This window comes from Nyctereutes procyonoides, unplaced genomic scaffold (assembly GCF_905146905.1).
Source record: "Nyctereutes procyonoides isolate TBG_1078 unplaced genomic scaffold, NYPRO_anot_genome, whole genome shotgun sequence".
In the NCBI taxonomy this organism is placed as follows: domain Eukaryota; kingdom Metazoa; phylum Chordata; class Mammalia; order Carnivora; family Canidae; genus Nyctereutes; species Nyctereutes procyonoides.
In genome coordinates, this window is record NW_026575020.1 from 13,760,664 (window position 1) to 13,768,865 (window position 8,202).

At 41.7% G+C, this 8,202-nt stretch overlaps 1 pseudogene; it reads right to left on the reverse strand.

Moving 5' to 3' along the window:
• Nucleotides 1-328: 328 nt before the first annotated feature.
• Nucleotides 329-818, reverse strand: LOC129503746 (ATP synthase subunit d, mitochondrial-like; annotated as a pseudogene).
• Between the last annotated feature and the right edge of the window lie 7,384 nt (nucleotides 819-8,202).

An 8,202-nucleotide genomic window follows, 5' to 3' on the forward strand; every position in this document is an offset into this window, starting at 1 on the left:
TTTAAAAAAAGAAAAAAAAGGATCTACTATATAGATACACTACACAGTATCTTGAACTGATTTCCAATACAACTTTATGGAAAATGTTAAGTGGCTGGTTGGTGTGTGTTCTGTGGATATGCAATAGTTATCCTTTATTTAGCACTTACTATGTGCTCCACATTCTGTTATATACTCTATAAATATTTCACCTGAGCTCCACATTATTTATCATCCATTTTATTTATTTATTTATTTATTTATTTATTTATTTATTTATTTCCATATCATTATCTTTAATGTCCAAAGTTTATAATATAAGGGCCAGGGCTTTCTCCCCAACTCAAGTTTATAAATTTTTGATTGGCTTGTGAGGCCAATAGGGATACTTTTTATTGTCTAATTTGGTTTTTGGGAAGACTTTATTCAGGTGCTCAATGGTCATCTGATCAAATGGAATTATGTTCTTCATCTTCTCCAGCTCTTTTTTATATTCTTCAATCCTGGCCTTTGAGAGAGACAAAAACTCAGCACAGCTTTTCACGTCTTCTTTTTCCTCAGCATCCACCTGAACAGTGTATTTATCCTCTGGCACAAGAAGGAGTTATCAGGGCATTAAACTTCTTCTCAAAGTCATCTACCAAGCCAGCCTTTGCCACATTGGCCTTGCAGTAAGCCCAGTCAATAGCAGGTGGTTTCTCAGGAAGAGTAGCCAACCTGGAGGTAAGTATCTCATTCCTGGATTTCAGGGAGTTGGCAATGGCCTTCTGGTTTCAGGGTATGATCTCCCCAAAAGCTACCCAGTCAATGGTTTTTAGAGCAAGTTTTCACCCAGCCATCCTGAGATCCTTCACTGACCCCAGCAGCCCACAGTCCACAGCCTATCATCCATTTTACATGTGAGAAGAAAAAGCTCAGACAGATTAAGTAACTTGCCCAGAGTCACAGAGCTAGGAGGGGGTGGAGTTTGTATCAGACCCAGGTCTGAGTTGACCAGAAAGTTCAGATTTCTATAAAGCAGGTATTGCCCTTGGTTACAGAATGGGTAAAAGAGGAATTGAGGCCAAAGTGGGATTGAGAATGAGAGAGGTTTATTGGGGAGTGACACCCACAGATGGGCAAGATGCAGTACAGACCAGACAAAATCTCTGCCAGCCTAGCATAGAGCTCTGAAGCAAAGACTGCCCATTCAAGGGGGCCTGCATTGGGCAGAGATGGGTGGACCCTTGTACCACTACTTCAGCTCACCCATCAGCTGGGGAGAGCATGCCATGATCTCAGGTTGAAAACTGGTCTGGCCCCTCAAGGCTGTCAGTGAACTGCACTCCTTGCATCCGGCATTTAAGATCTCCTTAAATGGAGATCTGAGCAGTGCATCTCCTCATCTGTCACATGCTCTAAAAATTGCCAGTGCTCCTTTCATCCAAGAGAAGGGTGTGCATGAGTTATCTATTGCTGTATAACAAATTGCCCCCAAATGTAGAAGCTTAAAATAGCAAGTATTTGTTATCTTACAGTTTCTGTGCATCAGGAGTCCAGGCATGGCTTAGCTGGGAGCCTCTGGCTGAAGGTCTTCTGTGAGGTTGTTGTCAAGCTGTAGTTGGGGTCACCATCTCACCTGAAGGATCAACTGGAAGGGAAATAGGCTTCTGAGCTCACATGCACGTTTTTTGGCAGACCATGGGCCCCCATCACTTTGGCCTCTCCACAGGACTACCTCATGACATAGCAGCTGACTTCCTCCAGGATAAGCAGCCCAAGAGGCAGTGAGAAAGAGGACCCACAGTAGAAGTCATGGCTTTCTATAACCTCCTCTTGGATGTGACATCCCATCATTTTTACCACATTCTGTTTGTTAGAATTGAGTTAGTAAGTCCAGGCCATACTCAAGGAAGATACAAGTACCAGAATACCAGGAGTTGGGGATCACTGGCAGCCCTTTCAGAGGCTGCCTCCCATAGCATATTCAAATAAATAACACTAATGGGGGATGCCTGGCTGGCTCAGTTGATAGAGCATGGGACTCTTGATCTCAGGGTCTGAGTTCAAGCCCCATGTTGGGTGTAGAGCTTACTTAAAAGAAAAAAAAAAGCAAAAAACAATAATGACAATAGTAATAAGTTTACCCACCATGTGTTGAACATTTGCTATGAATTAGAGGTGGTACTAGGTCCTCACCATATCACCTCATCCTTACTCCTTTATTTTTATTTATTTGTTTGTTTGTTTAGATTTTATTTATTTATTCATGAGAGGCACAGAGAGAGGCAGAGATATAGGCAGAGGGAGATGCTAGCTCTCTGTGGGGAGCCCGATGTAGGACTTAATCCCAGGACTCCAGGATCATGCCCTAAGTAAAAGGCAGATGCTCAACCACTGAGCCACCCAGGCATCCCTATTTTATTTATTTTTAACTAGGCTCCAAGCACAACATGGGACTTGACCTCACCACTCTGAGATTAAGAGTCACATGCTCTACCAACTAAAGCAGCCAGGGGCCCCCTACTCCGTTATTCACTTAGGATTCATCAGCTAGCAGGCGCTGAACTGCTGAAAACAGAAAGACAAATGAAGTACACTTCCTGTTCTTGAGGTGTTCATGTCCAGAGGCATAATTTATTCAATTTTACAAGGGAGAAAAAGAGGAGCCACACTGTTAATAAGTAAGTGGCTGAGCTAGGAGGCCAAAGCTGGTCCGTGTGACATCAGGGCCACTAATATTTGTGAAGATGACATACTCCTGAACTCACAAGCTTGAAAACATCGTTAGTCCAAGAACAATTTTAAGGACAAAACAAGTCACAAGGAATACATACGATGACATTCCATTTATATGAACTTCAGAAACAGAGGCTTGTTTAGTGGTGGGGTTGTTTAGACACCTGAATGGAAAAGTAAAAAATGATTTCCACAAATTAGGGTGGTGGCCATCTCTGAAGGGAGGAAGGGAACGTAGAGGGGTGGGTGTACAAAGGGCCTCTGGAGAGCTGAGTACTCTTCTGGATCTGGTGGTGGCTGTCCAATTTATCATGATACATGTAGCTGTACATATGCTCTGTTTACTCCTCTGTATGTATGACATAGTTTACAATAAATAAAACTCCAGTAAAAAACAATTGTGTCATGAGGGATGTTATTGGCCTGGTGCAGGCACTTGTGATGGCAGGTAAAGAGCTCTCTTCTTCAGACACACAAGGGGCATAAAGGTCTTTTTGCCTTCTGCAAATGTCCCACACAGGTGCACCTGCAGCCTGGCTCACCACTACAGTAACATGCATTATACCCAAAATAAATTGTGAGAAGGACAGTGCTTTATCTTCATCAAGTGAGATCATCTTGCCATTTGAGCCAACATGTCCAAGCATTCCCAAAAGGACTGCTAAAGAATGCGACCCTAGTCATGTTTTAACAGTAGCCACTAGGAGCTTTCCACAGCAAAGAGCAACTCTGTACAAAAGTGTGAGGGAAAGCTTACTCCCTGGGTACTTCCAATTAATGACGTTTTAATTTATTCTCTTTCTGAGCCTGTCAAAAAACAGAGTGGGGGCAGGGCACCTGGTTAGCTCAGTCAGAAGAGCATGCAACACTTGATCTTGGAGTTGTGAGTTTGAGCCCTACATTGGACATAGAGATTACTTAAACAAACAAACAAACTTAAAAAAAAGAAAAAGCAGAGAGGACTTTTGGGTTGGGTTTAAGTTTGAGACTCTGGAGCTAGACCAGTTGGATATACACAAGAGGAACTTGGAGGTCAATCTCTGTCCATGAAGAGGGAGGGGAAGAAGAGGGGGACTGGGAGGAGATATCCTTTCTCCTTTGGGGATTTTGAGCTCTTTCTATCCAGTCCCACCTTGGTCAAGATGGAACTTAGCTTTCTGAATTAGCAGCCCTCTAGATGTTTCCTGGGCTCATGACAGTGTTCCATATATAGATGTGGGGGTTGGTTGCCTGCACTGAAGGCAGGGTCACATGGAGCTGAGGGCCTAGAAGAGCGTGTGTTCTGTATCAATGTGTATGTGTGTGTTGGGGAGAAGGTGTAGGATTGCCAGATAAACACCTGCTAAATTTAAATTTCAGATAAACAATAAATAACTTTTTAGTATCAGTATGTCCCATGTAACACCTAGGTGTTCTTAAGCATTATTCATTGCCGATCTGAAATTCAAATTCAACTATCCAATTCAATATCCTGTATTTTTATTTTTCTTTTTAAAAATTTATTTATTATAGTCAGAGAGAGAGAGAGAGAGAGAGGCAGAGACATAGGCAGAGGGAGAAGCAGGCTCCATGCACCGGGAGCCTGACGTGGGATTCGATCCCGGGTCTCCAGGATTGCGCCCTGGGCCAAAGGCAGGCGTTAAACCGCTACGTCACCCAGGGATCCCAATATCCTGTATTTTTTTTCCTAAAGCTGGCAACCTGAGGAGAAGGCATTCAGCATCTGCCAGGTGTAGGCAGGCTGCTCCTGAACACTGTGCAGCTAGTAGTGGATACTGCTTCCTTGCTCTGCTCATGATCCCTACCTGTCTCCCCTTTCCCAGCTTTTGGAGGCTTCAACCTAGTGTGCAGGTTATGCATCTGCTCTGTACTGGATGTGTAATAATGTTAAGGAACTATTGTTAATTATGCTGTGTGATCATGGTATTGTGGTTATGCTTTTTTTTTTAAAAAAAAAAAGGAGATCTTATGTCTTAGAGATGTATCCTAAAATATTTATTAAACATAAAATATCTCTAAACAAAGTGATATCTAACATTTGCTTCAAAATAATATAAGGGGGGATGTATATTGAAAAAAGGGAAGATCATGGTGATCTGGAACTAGCAGCAGAAGGAGAAAGAGACTGTAAAGGGACACAAGAGAATTTGGGGGATGATAGAAATGTTCAGTATTTTGATTATGGCAGTGGTTTCAACGGTGTATATATCTGTTAAATCTCATCAAACTGTAGACTAAAATGTATGCAGTTTATTGTAAACGAATTTTACCTTAATAAAGAAATAACCTCAGGGATGCCTGGGTGGCTCAGCGGTTTAGCACCTGCCTTCAGCCCACGGCGTGATCCTGGAGATCCGGGATCGAGTCCCACATCAGGCTCCCTACATGGAGCCTGCTTCTCCCTCTGCCTATGTCTCTGCCTCTCTGTGTCTCTCATGAATGAATGAATGAGTGAGTGAATAAATAAATAAATAAATAAATAAATAAATAAATAAATCTTTAAAAAATAAAAAAGAAATAAAGAAATAACCTCAATAAAATTACTAGTTGGAAAACTAAGATATGGGAGGGGAAGTGAACAGGGTTATGGATGAGACACTGTTGGCCACAAGTTGGTTTCCAGTTGGTGGGTCAGGGGGGTGTTTACACATTGATTTCATTACACTGATTATCTGCTTTTTGAGCTATGTACAAAATTTTCTGTAATAAAAAGGTTTTCAAAAGATAATATGGACAAAAGAAGAAAATTCTAAATTAGATGTTTTGGAATCTCTCAATAATGTAAAAAATATCGTTAGAATTTGATTTGGTTGACTGGATCTAATTCATTGGAATTGGGTTGATCTCTGTGAGGGACTGAAATAAAGCTTTTATTATCTAGAAGTCTATATTCAGATTTCCTCTAAGTGACTTTGAATTCTCATTACACATTAAGGAAAAAAAACGAGAATCCAAAAAAGCAAGAATGTATAATGGTACAGCCACTTTGGAAGACAGTTTGGCAGTTTCTTCAAAGCTAAACATAGTCTTACCATACGATCCAGCAATTACACTTCTTGGTATTAACCCAAATGAGTTGGAAACTTATGTCCATACACAAACCTTCATATGAATGTTTATAGCAGCTTTATTTATAATTGCCAAAACTTGGAACTAACCAAGATGTCCTTCTGTAGGTGAATGGATAAACAAACTGTGGTACATGCAGACAGTGGAATAGTGTTTGATGATTAAAAAGAAAAAAAAAAAAAGAGAGCCACAAGGGGGTTGGGATGGAGGAAATAGGGAGACATCGGTCAAAGGGCACAAACTACTATTTATAAGATAAACAAGTTTGATGATCTAATGTACAGCATGGCGATTATGGCTAATAATACTGTACTATATGATGAGGGATAGAAGAAGAAAAATGTCCATCTTTAGTTCAGAAGGTTGACCTATGGCCTGTATAGTTTTGATAAGAATCAAATATGTGGGGATCCCTGGGTGGTGCAGCGGTTTAGCGCCTGCCTTTGGCTGAGGGCGCGATCCTGGAGACCTGGGATCGAATCCCACGTCGGGCTCCCAGTGCATGGAGCCTGCTTCTCCCTCTGCCTGTGTCTCTGCCTCTCTCTCTCTCTCTCTCTCTCTCTCTCTCTCTGTGTGTGACTATCATAAATAAATAAAAATTAAAAAAAAAGAATCAAATATGTGCTGGTTTCTGCATTCTTAAAGGGTCTCATGCCCCTTAACCCACTGATAGTTAATATCAAACTGAATAATAAGCACCAGAGAAATCTTGCAAAAGTAGTTTTATATATAGAAATTCAAAGACATTTATGATCTCCTACTCCCTGCACGTCCTCTTCTCCTTGGGCACTAAACATCTGACCACAAACTTCATACAACAAAAGTGCAGTTCTTTCTGCCCACGGGTACTGTCCCCATGCTAATTAAATAACCTAAGTTGCACAGTAAAACAGCTCGAGAATTCTTTTATCTATGCTGTCCCCCATATGGGATAACAGAATGAGTCCAAGAGCCTTAGTGTGACTTGATAAATCTTGTTTCTTCTTCTTCTTCTTCTTCTTCTTCTTCTTCTTCTTCTTCTTCTTCTTCTTCTTCCTTCTCCCTCTTCTTCTTCTTCAGATTTTATTTATTTATTCATGAGCACAGAGAGAGAGGAGAAACATAGGCAGAGGGAGAGGCAGGCTCCCTGAGGGGAGCCCACTGCGGGATTTGATCCCAGGACCCGGGGATCACCACCTGAGCCAAAGGCAATGCTCAACTACTGAGCCAGCAGGGACCCCCTAGTCTTTGTTTCTTACCTGAAAGGGACCGGAGGGAGCTATTACCCAGTTGAAGCACTCACACAACAGGGGACCCTTCCCTTAGGACTGGATCACAGATAAAACTCACGAGAAAGTTCCTTGATTTATTTATTTTTTTTACTTTTTTTTAAATTTTTATTTATTTATTTATTTATTTATTTATTTATTTATTTATTTATGATAGTCACAGAGAGAGAGAGACGCAGAGACACAGGCAGAGGGAGAAGCAGGCTCCATGCACCAGGAGCCGGATGTGGGATTCTATCCCAGGTCTCCAGGATCGCGCCCTGGGCCAAAGGCAGGCGCTAAACTGCTGCGCCACCCAGGGATCCCAAAGTTGCTTGATTTAGACAGGCATTCCATACTTTGGGGTCTTTTCATGTTTCTCATTTGTCCTTCCCTATGGGCTATCTGGCATTCTCCGTTCTGCTCTCATGTTGAAAGTACTTCTAGCTTAGATATATGATTCTTAATACGATATAAAATAGCTACCCTTTCTTAACAAAGGCCATGGCCTCTACCCCATCCATTAATACTAGTTCTAGAGGTTTACAAAGGGTGGTATCATTGGTCACCAAATATATCAACTCTCTCAAAATGGAAAGAGGCAGCCCCAATCTCTGTGGCACTTCAGCCCATTCACCAGCATCTACTGTAGCCTAGGATGCAGTAGGAAGGAGAAGGGAAGTTGACATCCCTTCTTAAGTGGCATAAAGGTGTCAGAGCAGTTGAAAATGAGGGACACCTCCCACCACTCTGAACCCCAGGAACATTCAGCAGTATTCCTAACAGGACCCCATTTGAAAGCTGAGGGGGATTTTGGTAATGGATCCCTAGTTAGTTAATGAACTCTCTTCATTTTTAGGAGTTAATTATGGAACCAATTTTCTCGATTCCAGAGGATTCCCCTTTGGCCTGTCTCCTATCACACTGGAGTCAATTTGGACAACAGGATTTAAAGAAAAAGCACCTCATCTTCTTCTGTAGTAATTCCTTGGCCTTAATGTTCTCTGGAGGATGATGAAAAATAGCCCATTAAAAGGTCCTAATACTTCAGTTGTATTTATCAATTTTTTTTTACAAACATCAAAGAAAATGGACCAAAGTGCCCTACAACCAGGCCTTAATGCCACTAAGTCAGGGTCCTAATCCAAGAAAGACTTGTAGGATGTGCCTGGTAAGATTACAGGCCCAT